The following is a 20,039-nucleotide window of genomic DNA, read 5'->3' on the forward strand; positions in this document are numbered from 1 at the left end:
CTGGGTTGAAATTTGGTTCACAGCCTCTTCTGCAGAAACATCTAAGCAACTTTTGAAATGGTTCTGTTTAGATGCTAAGTGGAAATACATGGAAAATACTAGCTTTTTATGTTTCTTTGAACTTTAAAACTTAGCTGCTTACACACGTGGACACATTTACAGCTGTTAGTCCAAAACAATTCCTCCCTCCCCCCCCGAGTTTGTTAAATTGAGGAAGAGTTGAGAGGCTTGGCCTTTGTAGGCATTACTCGTCTATTAGGGCAGCAGAGACTCTGAAGACTCACAAGGTCCCTGTCGCCTTGCATGAGGGTACCCACCTACAGAAGGGATGTGGGGCACCATGAGTCTGCACAACCCTGGCCCTCGAGTGCCAGAACAGTTCCAGTGCCTCAGCACTGTGGACAAGAAGCTGGTGTTAAAACGGAGGCAGAATATGTTAACCTTGCTCCGCGGCATTTTAAATTTTATTTATTTATTTTTTTTACCCTGCCTGTTCAGTTGCTGCTTCTGAGACAGGGAACAAGCCCAGTATTTAGGAGCTTCCGTTGGTATACCTCTGTATATGTACGTCTCTGGACGTGAAACGTCTGCCACCCAGTGGATGTCGCTGATCTCTATACACTATTCTATACATTTACTGCCTCTCCACCCTGCCCTGCCCAGCCCTACCCCGTCGGTGCTAAGTTTGCAAAGGGAAGTGCTCAGGAATTGTAAAAAAAGCCAGGCTCATCTGGCTGCCGCGGGCCTGCGCACGATGATGGTGTCGGTTGTGACGGGATACATCACGTCCTTCCTGGCTGGCTTGGGTGATGAACCAGAGGTGGACCTTCAAGGTGTAGTAGCTCTCTGGCTGGGCAGCAGTGAGAACAGGTAACATGAATGAGGCAAACAGTTATATGTGGAGGGAGATGAAGCTTCATGCCTGAGACAGCTGGAGATTTGGATTTTGCCACCCCTGCCTTTGCCAGAGGATTTCAATATAAAGGTTTTCACCCATATGCTCTTGGATTTTCTCGGAGCCTGGCCTAAGTCCCTGGGATCTGCTTCACAGTTATGCTGAACTTATCCGTCTGGAACAGAAGTGAGCGGTTGTTTGCTCTTGACATATAGAAGATGTTTGTAGGTCTAAGTGTGTTTAAAATACAAGTTTTGAGTGTCAGAATTGCTCGCTCCATGTCTGTAACTTTTTGCTTTAATCTTTTCGTATCTCAATTTCCCATATTATAAAAACATGGATAGCAGTATCCTTTATCTTACAGATCATTGTAGTTATGAGAACCATAAAAGAACCTGAGAGAGAAGAAATAATTTCCTCTGGGATTTAAAATGTGTGGTGATGCTCTAGAGAACAAGGGCAAAAAGAGGAATTTGTCTGTTAATTATCGCAAAGCTTCAGTGGGGAAAAAAATGTGACCAGGTCAGTTGCAATTAGAGATTGATCTCCATGTGTATTAGCACTAGGAGACATTTTTAGTTACCATAGACCACTTAATTCTAATAATTCCCAAATTCTCCTGTCTTTGTCACATTTTTAATACTGCGTTCTGTAATATCCTAGGTTTTCTTTCCCTTAGGAAAAGTGCCAAAAAGCAGATAGGCAGCTTAGGGTAGTGTGCATGTGTCACCATCCTTTGTCAGCTGGATTTCTAGTGTAACACCCAGGACTCTGCTGAGAATAACCAGTGGTGATAGGTCGTGGCTGTGGTCTGTGTTGCTGTACTTGCTCATGTCTCAAGTACCTGGTGCTATTGTGGCCTCCACCAGCCCTGATGTGGAAAGCCTGGAGCCTCCTGCTCTTCCCTTCTAGCTGCAGCCTTGTCTTGCACCAGCTCTGGGGGAGAAGTTCCTTATGGCTGTGGGGAAGGCCTTCGTTTTCTGATCAGCATGAGGATTTGAGAAGAATGTGAACGTGGCCTAGCAAACACCTGCTGAAAATGCACACAGTGCAATTTGTCTTTATATGTTTGACCAAATGCTGGTGGACTTTTCTTGGGGGCAGCAATATATGGGCCCCACCCCTCATGTCAGATTTCAGATCTGTCACCAGGAACTGGAAAGGTGCTACAGCCTTTAAAGTTTGCCAGAGATACATTGAACATATAGCATTTTCCCTGTTCTTGTTCTGAACACAGCTCAAGTGTTTCAGCTGAGTTCTTGTAATCAGTCTGCCTCTTTCTGCACCCCTCACTCAGAGGTAACCTTTACAGCACATGGAACAAAATTTAGCCTGAGGCAGACATTCAGCTTGGAAAATTTCAACCCAAACAGTCAAAGTCTGGCCAAGTTACAAGCAGCTGGAAGCAGCATATTGCACTGGAAGTGTTCAGCAGCTGCCTAACAGGCGATGCTACAAGCTTCATCAATACTGTGTATATGTTTATGTACATGGAAATACAGTGCTGAATTACGATATTATTTGATAGGTTACCTGATCCACTAACTGTCAGCCAGTTGATTCTGATTTTCTTTTTTTTTTTTTTTGAGAATGGAACCTAAACCTCTTTGGTTAATGGTATGAATGCCTTCCCTTACTCACATTATTCATTGTTGTTTTCCGGGCTGAAAAATTAAAAACTTTAAAATGGCGCCTCTGAAATAAATGACAAGCCAGGGCTTACTCATTCTGAATCTTTCAAAATGACTTAGTGATTGTTAAAGACCATTTTACAATAGAACTAGAGCAAGTTGCTTCCCAGTGTTTTGAATTGTAAAAAACCACATCTCCCAAATTCCTAAGCTATTCATCAACTGTTCTATTGTAGCAGACTCACCCTATATTGTGTCCCTGATATATCTATTAAATCTGCAGTGAAGTGTGAGTTTAAAACAGTGCCATGGAGTCACTGTGGAATAAATACCACAAACATTGGCAAAGTTGCTTCATAAATCCTTCTTAGTTTAGAGAAGAACTTAGGCGTGCCTTTTTTCTATGGGAGTGCAGCTGTTTCTTGTAGGGTTCCCCAGGGGCTGGATCTTGGTGCAAGGCTGGTTAATATCAATATATTCACAGCTTTTGTGATGATACCACATTGTTACCAGTACATTACATACAGGTTTGTGCACATACGGAGCAAGTTATTAGCATGCTGTACTCCAAATAATTTTTTTAAATGTTCAGTATCCATCAGAAGGCATTTTTCATGCAGCCACATACAAAGGAACCAGGACTGTGGTTACACCAGCAGGATAGTCAACTGTCTTCAAACTGGTAATTTAAAAGAAGATTTAAGAATTTGTGCGGACAGTCATCTCAACAGGAATTTTCACTGCAGTTTTGCAACTGCAGTGTAGCCCTTGGCTGTATAGCAATATAAATATTGCACAGAAGTAGAAAAGTACGTGGCATTAGTAAGATCACAGGAATTCCATATCTGGTTTTGCTGCTCTCACGTGAGGAAGGATGTGAAATATTAGTAAGAGTAAAGTGACAAAAGTGATCCAGGGTTTGGAGACCAGTCTTCACAATTTTAGATTGTACATCTGAGAGAGGAAATGATGCCTGTATATATCATACACTTGTGTAAGGAAAATACATGATATTTGCTTGACCATCCAGTGTCCAAGAGATGAAGTTAGGTATGTTGTACCTTGAAATAATAAGTAACCATGAGGGCAGTAAAGCATTGTAGTGGATTTGCTGTTGCTGGGAGTGTTTAAAGTGAGATGGGGTTTTCTTCTCGAAGATGTGCTTTGGCTTGCTTTGGTGGAGGACATTTCCAGTGTGTTTGGAAAGGGGAAGAACTGTGCTCCATTCACCTGCATTCTTCCCTAGATTGAAAACCCAAGATTATTTGCAGTGCCTTCTGTGTATTGTAGCACGTGTTGCTACTTTGGCAAAATTAGAATAAAATATCATGCTTCAGAACCTGAATGGTTTTCTCTTGGGTCAGGAGGACCATTTTTTCTTGGTGCCTAATTTGACTTCTGGGATTATGATTAATTATTGTGTACTTTCCTCCAGAGCTTCAACATCTGGTGGCAGCTGGAGACAGAATATCGGATCCTCATTTACAGAGTCCCCTCATATTCCCAGGTTGGTGTTTCATCTTTCTTTGTTCAGGATGCTGACAGTTATATTCAGGGCTGAAAAAAATTTCCCCGCCATTAAACAGGCAAGGCTGTTGCTCACTGTTCAGAGGTCAGCTGCTCAGTGCTCTCCCCTTAACCACCTCTCTGTCCTTCAGGCACGCCCCTCCTGCTGCCAGATCTCCTGTACAAGCGGACAGAGACAGAATGTGTGTGTATGGCTTGGCAGCTTAGTACCCCTGGCAGTCACTAAAACAAAAGTTATGATGGTGAAATCATTTTGTAACCTGAAACATGACTGACTGCTTGAATCAAGTTGAAGCATTACCTGCAATTCTCCTTTTCAGGCAGCTTTGCAGTAAAGCTGAAGGTTTAATTTGGCCTGGGAATTGCACTTCAGCCTAGATGGCTATGAGATGATGTTTTATAATTCCATAGTTCATTCTTTTTAATATAACAAACAGACACATTTTTTCCTTTGGCAACTGAACTAGAACAAATATACTCTAAGTGTAGAAGTATTTCTTTCTGTAGAAAATTTATTTTATTGCACCTACTCTAGGGTAAATAGGATCAAAATTCTGATGTTCAGTATTTCACACAGTGGTTTTGATTTGGTTTTTTGATTCACACTTTAAAATATCCTAGGAATGTTCTAAGGTAACGAATTGCATTTTTTATATAAGATGAGTTTACTGTAAGTTTTCTTGTTGAGGAAAACTGGAAGTTGAGACCAAGTTCTTGTAAATCAGGATCTTGAAAATATGAGTGTTTCTGCTGACTTGGAAATACATAAGCACTAAAACACCGCTCTCAAACATGATTTTTAAATACTTTCCTCATCTGCCCTACTGAGATGTGCATGTTTGAGAAAATAAAGACAGTACAGCCTTCAAGGGTTTGGCCCATATGCCTGTTGCTACATGCATTGGAGTTAATGATAATGCACTATTGATTTCGAGGACATACAGGATCCAACTTGATAATGAAGTACAAATCAGATTGGATCTTTTCAGTTTTTAAGGGCTGTAGTTAGATTATTTAATAAATTTCTTCTCAAAAAGCAGCAAAATCAAAGAACCAACAGTAACTTTTGAATTCTATTTTGATGTTTCAGTAGTTGGATAAAACTTGGTTTGCAGTCATGAGTTATAGTTTGCCACTTTGTGACATTTTACTGTGTTTGTGAGTTTAGTGAGTTTGAATCCCTTCCTGGCTGTGAGGTGAAACAATGTTTGAGGCTGAGATTAAAGTTTTCAGCATTGTTAAGTGGCTAACATGCCTTTTAGGGGCATATCAAATTTGAACATAATACTATTAAATGGTTGAGCTATATTGCTTACTGTTTGTATGCTTAATAGCACAAATTGTGTGTATGTGTGTGTGTGACAGTTATGCACCCAGACAACCAAATTAACAAAGGCTGGAAACAGTAGTAAGACTGTTACATTTGTCAGGTTTATTTTCTCCTTCGCCACTGCCAAATGTAACTATAATCAGGATAGTCAAGAGTTAGGTGTTTTTATTGAGTGTATTACTCTGTACCTGCTGTGTGTGTACAAACTTTCCATGTGGTCCCTAATCCAGCACATCTGTGGCCACTGAAGATGTAATTTTGCCACTCCCCAGAATTAATTTAATTGCTTTTGGGGTGTGTTTGGGCTCTTTGGGGAAGGGCATGAGCTGGTGGTAGAGCAGTGGAACTGTTGGTGGAAAGTTGTAGGATTCTGCAACTTTGTGCAGACCTTCAGAGACCTTTTTCAGGCAAAGGTGGAATTGAACAGCATCCTGACATCTGTTCTGTGCTGTTTAATTTTGTTAAGAGGAGAAGTTCAAGGAGAAATCGCAGAGTCTGTTGTTTTCAAGGTCTGACATTTATCAAGAGAATTACAGCAGATATATTTGTTTTGAGGGAAACTGAAAGAACGGACTTTGTCACCACTTTAAACTGCTGAAGAGTTGAGTAGGTTATGTTACCCTCTGTCATGGGATTTGGTATTTTTTAAGATCAATGACAGGACAAGTGGTATTGTGGCTAAGAGGACAGCGAGACTAGTCCGAAAAGGATGGTGACCGTAGTTAGTGTTCGTGTACTGCTGTAGGAATACTGACTGATCCAGCCTTCTTGTTTTTGAATCCAACATCCAATTATGTTGTAATAGTAATGTGTTGTCTAAGGAACAATGAATCTCTAGAGCATAGTCCATAGCTGTGATGGTTGCTGTCTTCTTCATCACTCACTCCCCAGCAGCTTGTCATTCCTCTTCTGCCTGCATTTAGTGCCCCCCAACCTGCCAGCTGAACACAGGAACCCTTCTGTTTCTGCCAAAATTATTTTGCTTACCTTACCTGGTTAAAATAATAGATTTATTTCCCTCAAAATGGACTGAGGAGCATAGGTGGCAAAGCTGTGGCAGGTTCTGGTGACTGAACCAAGAAGCTGCTAGGGGAAGGGTTGAGGAAATTATTGATGTGTTAGTGGAGATGTTAGAAATGAGATGTGTCTGGGGTCTATAGAACTGTAAGGCTTTCTCCGGCCTTGTGCTGGCAGACTTGTGACAGCATTTTACTTTTATGTTTCCTTCTTGTAGAGGGAAATTATACCACCACGTAATTTTGTGCAGAGAACAGGTCCCCCAGCACCTGCTTACCTCCTCTGTGGTTGTGCTGAGCTCTTTTCTTACATATTTGCATATCCATGTGCTCTGTGCATCTGTCTTTGATTGGATGACTTTTCAAGTGAAATCTTCATCTTGAGCCACCCAAAACAAACCTAAATGGTTTTTTTAGGTTTTCCTAGTTGAATTAATTTAATGGGTTAACAGATTTGGTCTTTAGGATTTGAAAAGTATTATGAAGAATTTTTCAATTTCAACTTTCAACTGTTACCATTAAAACCATTACAGATGTAATATTTTAATGAATGAGTGAATTGGCTTTTGACCATAAATATACTACAGCTATGATGGTGAGAGACAGAAATATACTTTTATATTCTTTGCAAATGACCTTTTGTGAAATTTTTCCAGGACATATCTGTTACGTTAAATAGTTTTCATGTCTTTAAGATTAAATTTACTTTAATGATACTTTTATCATTATTTTGCTCTTTTGGGAGGGGAGTGAGTTAGTGCCTACAGCAGAATGTTGAGTTTAATTCATTACCCATAGTGAGAAATTTGCATTTGTCTCATCCAACTTAGTGGACATTTGTTTAGTGAAGGATTTTTTTGTGACCTTTTTAAAAACAAAGTGTTACATTTTACTAAATGTGAGGAAAATGGACTCAAATCCGATGCTGCTACCAGTGGACTGAAATCTGAACACTGCTACCAAATAACATTGAAGAGCAGTTATCTGTATTCACAACTTAAATTTTTTTTTCCTTGTTCTTTGAACATTGTGTTTTGAGGGGATGAAGAGCAAAAATTGTAGACAGGCAGTTTTTTCACCTAATTAATGATCAGATTTTCTAAGTGAACAGTAGCCATCAGTGAAGCACCAGAGCTTTTCCAATTGGATGTGACCAAGAACTCAAGATCTTCCAATTCCTTTTAGACAGTTCCTTTAAGTCTGAGCTTACTTTGTTGTGCTTTACAAATAAGGAAGAAGGTACAGAAAGCCCTGAGCAACTCTGTGGGGAGTCACGTGCTGTTGTTAGCTGGGCGTTGGTGCCAGTGATCAGATCCGAGCAGAAAGTTATGGGGAAAGTGAGGCAATAAGGCCCCATCAGGGACATGGGAAAAAAGAATATATGAATTAGCTCCCTGCCACCAGCTCTATTTTATCTCAGTAGTGATTTTTTTTTTCCAGAGGATTTCAGGTCTTTGGGTGTTTAATAAAAGTGAAAATAAATGGATGACGAGTAGTCATCTTCTCGGGTCTTGTGCAAGCACAGCTAGCAGAAGTGTATTTCTGCTCTGCTCAGGGCAAGAACTTGTGTGTATGAACAAGTGTTCAGAGTAGGTGATTCTTCCCCTCTGTGCAAGATCCCACCTGGAGTGCTGCATCCAGCTCTGGGGTCCTCAGCAAAAGAAAGACATGGACCTGTTAGAGCAGGTCCAGAGGAGGGTCACAAAAAAGATCAGAGGGGCTGAGGCACCTCTCCTACGAAGACAGGCTGAGAGAGCTGGGAGAAGAGAAAAATCCAAGGAGATCTTATCATGGCTTCCCAGTACCTTAAGGGGGCTTATAAAAATGAGGGAGAGGGACTTTTTGTGTGGGCAGACAGTGGCAGGACAAGGGGCAGTGGTTTTAAAATTAAAGAGTGTCAACGCAACTACTGAATAATTATATGCCATTTTCCCCATTCCTCTGTTTTGGTTTGTCAGTGTAGATTAACACTTCTGTGCTGTATTAACTCTGGCCTGCAGATCTTCAGATCAGATCTTCAGCCAGCTCTTTTCTGCCTATAAATATGAATTGTTCCTTGGGCATTGTACCTGATGATTTGTACCCAAAGCATGGTGTTCTCTCCTCTGTTTTCTCCCTGCATAGTATCCAGCTGCCATTTCAACAAAAGTGTGAATGTGCATTTTCTGATGATGCAAGTAGCATTTTTCTTGTTTCCTATCTGGTGTTGCTAGTTGCTAGTTTTTGTAGCATTTAATGCTACAAGTGAATTTTTTCAATGTGCTGTGTAATTTTGCTGCAAAATTCCTATACCTCCAGATCTGACTTTTGCCCCAACGGTGCACAAATGATATACTTGTGTAGCTTTGAAAACATTCACTGGATAATGTAATATACTTGACTAGAAAGGGGAAATTTATTATATTTTAGTATTTTAAGGGAAAAGTAGTATATTTTCAGAAAGTAAGTAGAAATAATGTATCTAACCCTGTTATAATCACCTGGAACCACAGGATACCTTGGGTAGATTATTTGGGATCTTCTGGGGAAGCGACAGCCTGCTGCATGCAAGTAAGGACTAGCAATAAAAGAATTAAATGGTGCTTGTTTAGGGCAGAGGAGTTCCATTTTGTCATAAAACAGAGGAGCAGGGAGTAAGCTGCTCCTAGCTTGTGCAAAGCAGCAAGGGATCATATCCTAAAACCAACAGGCCCGAGGATGAGGACAATTAATGGAAAAAACCCAAAAAAGTAATTTTCTTTACTCTGTCCCCTTCCTGAGTGAGCTCATTGACTGCTGTCTTGAAGAAAGTTGTTTTAATTATTGTTATTCTGAATACTGAAATTAAATTAGTTTGATGTTACTCTTCAGTTACTCACACAGGAAGGCTTCTGTGACCACAGTCACAAGTGGTATATTTTTGTCTGATATGCAAAGCTGGAAAACACTTCTAATGCATCTTGCTAAAATGGGGGAGCATTAAAAGGAAAAGTTCAAGAAATAAAATTAGTTACAGAGAAGCAGTGGATGAAACACTCTGAATTTAGGCTGCCATCCTAGAATGTGAGCACTTCCTCAAATTAGGTATCTGTCCCTTGATGGTAGAGGGATATGAAATCAGTCTACTGCAGTGGGATGTTTTCCAGAGCACACATATCTTTAAAGCTGATGGACCCTCAGTATATGCAGGACAAAAGTGATTATAGGGTTAAACATTTATAATGAAATGCTAAATGGACAATATTAGACTGAAATAATAAAAATAATATAGTACTTTGAATGGAGTCTCCATGACAGGTTACTTGAGGATAATAGAGCTCCTTCCATTAATAACAGAATGACCTCTTAGTAGAAAGCAGGAGGAAAATCACATCTGTGAAACCCTGCCTGCCATAACGTCTTCTTGTTTTCTTAGCCTCTGGTTCCCAGTTTTGGTTTTGGGCTACCTAAACCACAAAACCAAGAAAGATGATTCCCAAAAGGCTTTTGGAAAACACATCACAGTAGCACCAATTCTCTGGAACCAAACTTCCTTGCCTGCATTCAGTGAAATCTTCTAGGATATGTTTGACTACTGTACCTCACTTTTATGGGCAAGTGACAATAGCAGAGGTGATGGGTTGGTTTCTTGGAGTGACCCACAGTATTTTAATCTTACAGGATTTGCTGGTAGGACTGCTTGTCTGGCTGAAGATGAGCATAGAGATGGAAGCTGCTGTTTTTGCGACTCAAAATGTGGCTGAGAGATCAAAATGTTGGCCTTCCAGCAGCCAGTTCACCTTCCCTGCAGTGCCAACCTCCCTAATACCCCTCCTTTTTGTGTCCTATGGTTTTTATTTTTTCTCTCTTCTCTATGATTTATGTATTCACCAATTGTTTAATGTAGCATGTATTTGGATAGGTAAGCCTGTTACTTAAAGTATTATTTCCTGAACAAGCAAGTAACCAGGTTGTGTTTCTAGCTAACTGTTCTTTAATAGCCAGGTCTTTACCTGAGTGAGTTGCAATGAAAAATTGATTCGTTCAGATGAGCTTACTTTTTTGCACAATTTATTTTCTTTCTCCTGCCTCTTCCAATTACCACTTTTATCTTTTTCCATTAATTAGAGCAACTGGAAGAGCAGTAATAAACATGCTTTCCTTCTCTTTGTGTTCACATCCTGAGTAGTGCAGAAAAATACCCTGTTGCATTCTCGTAAACATCTAAAATATTTGTGGAACTCTAGCTCAACATTTTTCTAAAAACGATGTTTATCTGGATTTCGTTTAATTCCATGTATTTGTTCTGCAACCATTATAGGGATTCAGCACAAGTGTGTGAGGTAGCCAGTGTGGCCTGCATATGGTGGTAGGATGGAAAGGATAACAAAAATGGGAATAGAAGCAAACAGTTTTTCATCTAACTGGAGCAGTGGAAAACCTTGCAGCAACCACACCAACAAGTGCAAATACTGGAAGCTCTTTTTGTTATTGTCTGAAACACAAATGTGAATAAATAATTCCCTGGTACTTCTTTAAGATATCAACAATAATTTCCTGTAGCATGGCTGACTTTCTGGGACTGCGCAGCCTCCGCAACCTAACCCTCTAGTCTTTAAAAGAAAAGTATTTAAAAAAAAAAAAAAAAAGAAAGAGGCAGCTGCAGAAGTGCAACTTTGGGTCCAGAACTGTCTAGCTAAGGGCGGTGCCTGGCTGTTCTCTCTCAGGAGAGGGTTTGATGGGGAACATTATGATCCCTCCCCCCTTCCCTCTCCTCTCGCTCAGTATAAAGGCCAAACAATAACAGCAACACTAACACCACCGTGCTCTAACTTTGGCGTGTCTGTGTGCTTGTCTCTGGGTGTACCAAATACTTTGTGATTAATAGCATTTCTTGCATAGAAACTTCTACAAATCTCAGCTTCATTCTTGATTTTTATACTGATAAATACAGATATTAAAAAATCCAGTGTGAACACTGTTGTTTTTTTTTCTTTCTTCTTCCCAGTATCTGTTTATTATTCATGAATGTGTTGCAACATCCAAAAATGTAATGAGTGACTCACAAAATGAGAAGAGGAAAAAATACAGTTATAGCTTTTTAATGAGGCTTCCTCGGTCAGCTAAAAAGTGTCCCAGTTAAGAAACCACTAACTATATAAAACCCACCCAATACTTGGTTTTATCTTCCTTCTGGGTGTATTTACAACATAGTTTCACTTGGTATATATTTATCTTCATTCATATGCCTGATTTTTTTTTTTGTCTTGTATCGGGGATTACAACATTCCGACATCAAAAAGAAAAACCACAGAACAACATATTTACAAATGGTTCTGGATTTTTCTGTGTGTGTGTGTAAGAAAGGAAAAGAGCAAAGGCTAAGTTTATGTCTACTGGTGTAGTAACATCTATAATAGTTTCAAATTGAGCTTTTATTCTTAAAAACTATCCTTGCAAGGACTCCAGAGCAAATAAAACCATGTTAATGCAACACAGCTATACACAGAAGGAGTATACTAGCGGGGGATCTGAAGCTTGTGGGATTATGTTCAGTGCTGTTCTGCTTCAAGAATCAAAACTGACTTTCTTTATGGAAAGATTGTTTCTTACTCTTGGAAAATCTAAACTTTTCTTTCTTTCACGTGTTTTTGAATTTTTGCAGTATTTATCAATTTTACTTCATGCCTTGTATCCCCTCACCTTTGTGTCTTTCTTGCACAATAGCGGGAAATCTGTATATTCTTAAAAGCTTTTTTTTCAGTGCAAATCTGTAGAAATAGATAGGCAACCTAATACTTGTCTTTCAAACCAGCTGTACACCCAAGTGATCATTTCCTTTGTAAAGTTAAGGATCTAGAGTAATCTTACTGCAGTCAGGCTTGCATAGCCTTGTATATTATTGTATATGATTTTAAAGGAATTTTCAGGGCTGGCACGTGTACTGCATGAGAATTTGGGATAAAACCATGATATTGCTATGCCCTTACTGGTTCTCTTGGGATATTCAGTAAGTATTACCATATAAAAATGAGTTCATATTAGCTTTGTTTTGTTGCAAGTATGTTATAGTGAAGTGTTCTGTACATAAAACAGTGTTGCCTTTACAGTGCAAAGCTATACTTGGACCTTAATTAGAGCAATACTATCTTCTGCCTTGTTTCAGAAATGGTTTCTGCCTTTTCAAGCATTAAGGTCTTCTAGATTAAAAAAATAAATTCAGATAGAGTTATCCATGTGTTGGTATACAATAAATTTCTCTGTTCATTTCCTTCTGATTAGTCGCCTTTTTTGTTGTAGGGTCCATGCTGCAACAGAGTCTAGAAATGACAGTCAAAGGTGTAAGGAATGTTGGCCTTTTTGTTGGCCAGTTTAGTGACTCTGAATGAAGAACTGGAGAGTAGCAAATTATTAGTGAGTTGGATTTCAGGATATAGGAGTTTTAGCTGCCTGTCTGACTGTGGTTAATGATAAGATTAGGTGAGGCATGATGATTTCTCCTGTCTGTCATCTGAGAAAAATGGGTAACATTGCATGTATTTTGCAAATATTTTCAGATCATCATTAATTATTTTTGTTTCATGATTTTTGTGCAGTTTAAAGCTCATTGAGAGAAGAAATATAGGATATAAATTTGTCCTGTCTTTATTTTAATTTCTTTGCATGACTTGCCTTAGAGCTGTGGGTTTATCAGTGTGACTTCTGTCATACCTACTGGCAGGGGTATTTATAGGATGTTAAGTGACTTCCAGTGCACTTTCCAAAATAAATGGGGAAGTAGCTTGCAGAGGGAGGGCAGAACAAGAGCTAGCTCAGATCTGAAAGCTGTGGGTTAAGCAGCACCCTTGTCCTTCCTCTCTGTCTGAAGCATCCTCCAAGTAATGGGCCTTTTTTTTTTTTTTGTGACTATTGTGCAGTCATGTGAGTCTTAGGGTGAAAAGACTCACATGACTAGGTGGCCCAGACTAGTAGTTCACTACCACCCACAGAGGAAGGTCCCATGTCCTTTGCTGGCAGTGCTCATCACAGTCTGAGCTGGTTCAAGAGCAGCCAGTATTTCCCACCCACCCCAGTCAGCTTTCTGCCACAGTAATGCATTTAATAAGATCAGTGGAAGGTTTAACAGGTACCACATGGACCAGAACTGGTGCAAGGAGAGGATGGAAAAAGTGTGGTTGGGGTTGGCAGAGAAGTGTCAGAGAGGAGCTGGAGCCTGCAGCTTCTGGATGAGAGTAGATCAGAGATTATCCTGTGTCAGAGCTGTATCTACTACCTGGATTTTTGCAGTTCTTTCCCTGTAAAGGTTGCTTGTCAGTAGAAAGGAGAATATACCCACATTTTAAACCATTCTCAGAAATACCAAGGAGGCATTACTTCTCAGCGGAGGCAAACCTATGACAAAAGGAGGAAGGAAGGAACTTGAAAGAGCGAGGAAAAGTGACTATATAAGTAGATTTTCCTGGAGGCTTGTCATCACTGGGATGTGACCTAGGAATACCTTAGAGATGATCCAAGAAGAGTTTGTGCAAGGCTGTACAAGGTCAGAGGTTTTAGCTGCGTGGGATGTTGCTGTGCAGCCACCTTGCCAAATCTGCCCTCACTAGGAAACTGTGGAGGCAAGGTTCAAAGCATATAATGGATGAGGTTAAAGTTGCCTGGTGCTTGGTTGTGAATTCATCTAATTTTAGACACCTCTTTTGCCCCTTCTGGTACCAAGGCATAATTTCTGGAGGCTTGTGCAACCACAGACTTGAGAAACACTTCCTTATATATTTGAAAGAAGATGACATTGACTATCTGAAGGATTCCAATTAAGCACAGGATGGCCAGGATACTTTCCCTCTCAACTTTTGGTAAGTGTAGTGATCTTTTCATATGCACTTTGTTTGCTACCACCTTTCCTTTCCTACAATTCAACTCAAGTTGAGAAGACCAGCACAGTGAAAAAGTAGACTGCTTTCTCTCAAATCATTGTGCTCTACTTTCAGCCTATACTCAGCATGCACTAAAACAACAATGAACCATACTTTTAAATTGCAAATTAAGAACTGATAGCTGCACTCCAGGTGCCTAGAACCCTGAGTTCTACATTTCTTCTTTGAGATGCTTTTTTATCAAAATCTCTGGAAATGTAAATCTGTAGATGGGAAACAGTTGTCTTAAAAATATCAGAAGTGTATGGTCTGAATTCGTGATTAAGTTGTTAAATAACACAGTTACAAGAATTTTTCTGTACCTAATGTCCTAGCAGAGACTTCCCTTGGGGATAGGAGTAAGTTACCTTATAATTTCCTGATGTGATTTCTTCATGTCTCAATGTTTAGGTCATTATGCATCTGGCAGCATTAGAAACCCACAATAGTGTTCCTCTGTGTTTTATGTGGCACCTACCACAGTGGGAGGAGCTGGTCCACAAACCCAAAATACCAGGACAGTAACGCCGTGATAGATGTATATTATATTTATGATATTAAAATGTGGTAGCAGTGCTACTGGTGTTTCTTGGTGACTTGGGTGAAGGCTGGTTCAAGTGTTGTCCTTCCACACACAAACAGTGTGATCTTGGGTGTATCCATTGCTCAGGTGTTCTTTCCTGCCGTGCTTGTGAATGGGATTATTAGAATTTCCTTCCTACAGGGATGCCTGAGATTAAATATTTTGCAAAGCTCGAGATACTGGGATCCTACAAAAACAAATGCAAACCATAAGTTCCTTAAATCAGATTTTTATCCAGTCTTGAGGCAGACTTTGATGAGGCCCCAAGCCTGTGCAAGTTGATTGTATGAGCCTGAAGCTGAGAGCAGGGTGGTGAGATCTCCTCTTGCAATACTGGAAAGGAGTTAACAGCATCTCAAGCTGCTTTAGGAATGGTACCACGGGGTTTCACATAAACGGGGGGTTGGTAGGGCTTCTCATGTTGTGAACTGGTATAGAATATAACAGAAAAATAAAAACCAAAGAGCTTTTAAATTTAATTTTTCTGTTCCCTTCAATACAAAACAATATTTTCTCCTCCCCACCCCCCATCCAAAAGTGAAAGCTGAGCACAGTCAAACCTCCCTCTTGGCTTGTTTTTATGAGACTAAAATGTATCTTTCACATGGGGCAGGAAACCTCCAGTGCACATCATTCTGGTCTGTCCTCACATGGCTTCAGAGTCTCATGCTGCCCCTTGTGCAAGAGTGCTGCTGTAGTTGGCTCCTGTGCCTCCTGGTGATGCATCCAGTTCCACCCCACCCCATCCCATCCCATCCTTGCAGACCTATAGGTTTCAAAGCCAGTTACAAAGGAAGACAGTGATTACCAAACCAGGGTGTAAAAAGAGAAGCAGCTTGCCTGGTGTCATGCTTGAGGCCAGCAGAAGTGAGAGCTACATCCAGACCTCTGCTACCCCAAGCCTGCTTGGCTGCAGTGCTCCCCTTGGGGTGTGATTTGGCATGTGTTTCTCTGGGAGCTGGAGCCATTGAAAATGTGAAAATTGTAGTATGTATTATTTATTTATTTGTCCAGTCTTAACTTTTCTGCTGCTGGGTTTTACTCTCTGCCACGCTGCTCGGCTGCACAAATATTTGCTCTGGGAAACAGTGGGGGGAGTAGCTCAGTGTGAGGAATATGAGGCTGGGATGGAGTAGAGGGCTAAAGCTGTTTAAATTGGCTTAAGCTGTGCTGTTGGTCAGTGTCTAGCTATGTCTTTTGGGCAAGCAGTGATCTAAGTTTTGTGGAAATACTCATCCCAGCAATGGGCAAGGTCACTTATTCTTCAAGCCAGAATTATAATTATCAAGAAACCTGATGCGGTTCCAGGGATGAACATCCACCTGCATTCTCTCTTGCTAAATATGTTTACATTTAACATATGCTTTTAAGAAAATATGGCTTCCATATTTAGCTTAGAAACAGCAAAATGTTTTCATAGCTTGTGCTCATACATCTCTACTAAATGAGTTTTCAATTTAGTCGACTGCCTGGATAAGACTGTGTTGTTTCTTTCCCCTCTAAAACATAACTATTAGACTTCCTTTAATAACTAAAATGGCACTCTCCCTGTGCCACTGTTACAGTTCCTTGTAACTGCTGTGCACCTGGGTCAGATTTCTTCCCTCCACGCCCCATGATTTCCAAAGGGTTTTGCAGCACAAGAAAAAATGCTTTTAGGTGTAAGATTGGATTAGTCTTAAGTTGTTGGAGAGAAGGAATATACATCTGTTGCAAGAGGGGGAAAATATATAGGGACTAAAGTAACAATGCAGTGTTTCCTCCTCGTGGTTTTTTTTCACCTGAGAAATACAAATGAAGACATTTTGATAAAGAGCTGTAGTGAAGATACTTTAGTAATTGATACCTTTAATCAGTAAGTCATAAAAAATGTGCTGCTGCTGCTTTTTCCAGATTTTCCACTAAAGCAGGCTGCAAAAATAAGATAATAAACTACAGCTAATAAAATCGTACGTGGGTAGTCGCTCTTTAAACAATAAAGTGGGACCTAATTTTGCCTTAAAGTGCCATGCAGGTATCTTAGGGACTAAATTACTTGAAAGTAACCCCGAAACTTTCTTCTTGATAATTAATATCTCCAATTACTGGCTATGTTTAATGTCCATAAAACAGTGAGTTTTGCTCAGCACATTACTTGTGGGACTACTGTTTAAATATTACTGGGAGCGTTAATGATAGCTGCGCTTAAGCATATTGGATTTATTTCAGTGAGTTTGCTAGAAGTAGTTTCAGGCTTTTACTCAGGTCTTCCCTGCTCATTGGAAGGTTGCCTCTGCTGCTTCCTTGCTTCCCATTTTCTTGGCCTGCAGTTACACCCTCTCGTCTGCTGCATGTGCTTGGGTCCTTGTGCCATGCCTTCCCTTACAGCTGGCATGCTGCTTTGGACTCTGCCCTTCTGGGAATTTGTGGAAAACCAGTGCACATGCCACCTGCAAAGAGTGTGCACTTACCCATGCCACAAAACAAGGTGGAAGTAACTCCGTCCTCACCCTCAGTGCCATGTTTTTAAGATTACATGTCTATCAGGCCTTTTGGAGTTCTCAGTGTGTATGCAGAGCCCATCCCAAGCCTTTACACTGCTGTGGGCTGGGTGGCTTTCAGGGTATTGTTTATTAGGCATAGGGGTTTGTTTAAAGAACGTGAAAAGCATATCAGAAGTTTACTGGGGATTCTGAGAACCTTGGCTCTGGCATTGGCTGCCTGTCAGTGCTCCATTGGGAACTGCACCTGAGCAATTTAGGCTCTCCTGAGTTTCGCTTTTTTTCAGAGGATAACCACTTCGGTGTGAGCAAGATGACATTGGTATAAAATACCAAATGTTCCACAGAAACGTGTTTGTTTATTTAATTTAGAGTGAGAGTAAAGGACATAGTCGTAAGCTGCTCCAGGGCAGGTTTAGGTTGGACACAGGGAAGAATTTCTTCACAGAAAGGGATTAGATATGGGAATGAGCTGCCACTCCATGGTGGAGTCGCCATCCCTGGAGGTATTTTAAGGAAAGACTGGACGTGTCACATCGTGCTGTGGCCATGGTGGTATTGGGTCAAAGGTGGGACTCGATGATCTCAGAGGTCTTTTCCAACCTAATTGATTCTGTGAATTATTACTCACGAAGGGGAGCGGGGTGGGATGTTTCGCAAGGATCCGAGGTGTGGGCAGCGGCAGGCAGCCGGGCGGGACGGCCCGGCCGCGCTGGGCACGCTCCGCACACGAGGGAGCCGAGCCGGGCCGAGCCGAGGCGGGTCGCGAGGCCGCCGCCGGCCCCTGTCCGGCCGCGGCGCTGCCCTTTTCCCCGCACCCACGGCCGGCACGGGCCGGGCAGCGCAGCGGGGCCGCCGCCACCTGCGGGCCGGGCCCGGCGGAGCGCCGGCCGCCGCCCGGGGCGTGTCGTGTCGTTCCGAGCCGAGCCGCCCGGCCCCGCGGTGAGTCACCGGCCGGGGCTCGGGCACCACTTCCCCTCTCGACAGGAGCCATTTTAGCTGCACGAAGCTGCGGGGAGGCCGGGGCGGTGCCGCGGGCCCCGCGGCCGAGCGGTACGTGCTCCCCGGGGAGGGACAGTCGGGCAGGGGGGACGCGGCGACCCGGGGCTGCTGGCGGCGGCTCTGCCGCCTCGACGTGCGGCCGCGCCCGGGGCAGCGCTCCGCAGCCGTCGGAAGAGCACTGCGGGGAAAAGGGAACTTCTGGCAAAGCGCAGCACCGGGGGAAAAAAACAAAATATAAACTAGACCGTGAGTAAAGGGACGTTTCGGGGCAGCAGCGCGGTAAGCTGCCTGAAGCTGAGCCTGTTGCTGCGGGCAAAGGGCACCCCGGCTGCCACTGTGCTGCTCTGAACAGCGTGCTGCACGAGTGTGGCAGCTGGTTTGTAATTCGGCCGTGTTTTATAGTTTTGTCGCCTTTGAAGCGTGCGGAGGTGTCAGGCAGGCTGCCGGCCCGAGAGCCCTCCAGCCGCCGCTCAGCGGACTGGTCAGCAGACGAATTTTGTTTATTCCGAAGCTGCAATTACCTGGGCCCGGTTGGCTTGGAGCAGAGCACGGTACAGAGCGATTCGGGCTAAGTGTTGGCTGTCAGCGCTGCGGCTTTGAGCACCTTTGCTCCACTGCTGTTCGCCCGATGTGGTCCCGAGCGACTTTAAAATGGCAGGCTTGTCATTGCAGAGGCAGATCACCCTCTGCGCCCGCGACCTTACACTGAGGTTCTGTTTCTGCCGAAACAGACTCGTTCAGCGGCAGCCGCCGCGGTGTCGTCTTAAAATAGGAGTTAGGTTGTTATGTGGGCAGGTACTCACCTTTTCCTGAAAATGATTAAGAAATGAAAGCAGTGGGGGTGGTGTACATGGCAGACCAATTATAAAATGGGCTTAGTCGTACTTTTAACGGGAGAAGAAAATCCTGGAGGTAATTGAGGTGTGTCAAATTGCTTCTTAAGCTTTCGGTGGATGAAAACCACCTTGATTCTCCTAATTATGTACTTCTGAACTCTAGCACAGTATTTTGAAAAAGAATCGGTGTTTCCACCTTCTTTGTTGAACAGAAATGTTCTTCTTTAAAAGTTTTGTCTGAGTATATAGCTTTGGACCCTGTATTTCAGTCTTTCACTGGAAAAATCAGATTCGATATCTTCTTACTGAAAATTAAATGACAGGGCACTCGAACTGTTGTGCACAGGGGAATACTTTCCAGGGTCATTTACTGTATGGAGCCTGTATCTGAGAAGTATAATGGAGTCTTGCTTAATACTGTGATTGGTTGCAGGGGAGGTAGAGAGGGAGGCAACCATGAAGTAAATGATCATGTTTTGGGTGAGGCTGTCTCGTCTTCAGCCTTTCAGGTGTTCACCCATATCTGCCTTCTGCATCTTACAGTACAGTGTGTTTCCACCATCTTTTTATTTTAAATTTTGCCTTTTTTTCTTTCTGAAAGTGACAAGTTTTGCAAGGGTTTGGGAGATGTATTTGGTGCGTTGTTTCATGTTGAAAAATCAGAGGACTACAGAGGAACCACTTGGAAAAAAGTGTTCCGAGTTAGTGACAGAAGTTTTTTCCTGAAAAATTCTTAAACGTATTTGCATCTTTCTTTTTCTCATCATGACATTTATTTTCAGATCTTAGGGTTCCATGCTTGGAACTGGTAGAACATGACCCTCCCTTTCTTTATCTCTTTTCTCCCCTTCTTTCTTCTGCATTGGAC

The 20,039-nt window shown here is 42.0% G+C and overlaps 1 protein-coding gene across 2 annotated transcripts in view; it reads left to right on the forward strand.

Moving 5' to 3' along the window:
* ELF1 (E74 like ETS transcription factor 1) overlaps window positions 1–20,039 on the forward strand; it is an 84,793-nt gene that overhangs the window by 1,373 nt on the left and 63,381 nt on the right. The window contains exon 2 of one of the 2 annotated variants that reach the window (XM_027720328.2): window positions 3,962–4,033. The gene's annotated coding sequence lies outside the window, so the exon portion shown is untranslated. Of the gene's footprint in view, window positions 1–3,961; window positions 4,034–18,142; window positions 18,387–20,039 lie in introns of those variants that run through there. The other variant, XM_027720330.2, reaches the window with a different exon arrangement.

This window comes from Pipra filicauda, unplaced genomic scaffold (assembly GCF_003945595.2).
Source record: "Pipra filicauda isolate LSUMZ 115617 unplaced genomic scaffold, ASM394559v2 scaffold28_size6257848_pilon, whole genome shotgun sequence".
NCBI lineage: Eukaryota > Metazoa > Chordata > Aves > Passeriformes > Pipridae > Pipra > Pipra filicauda.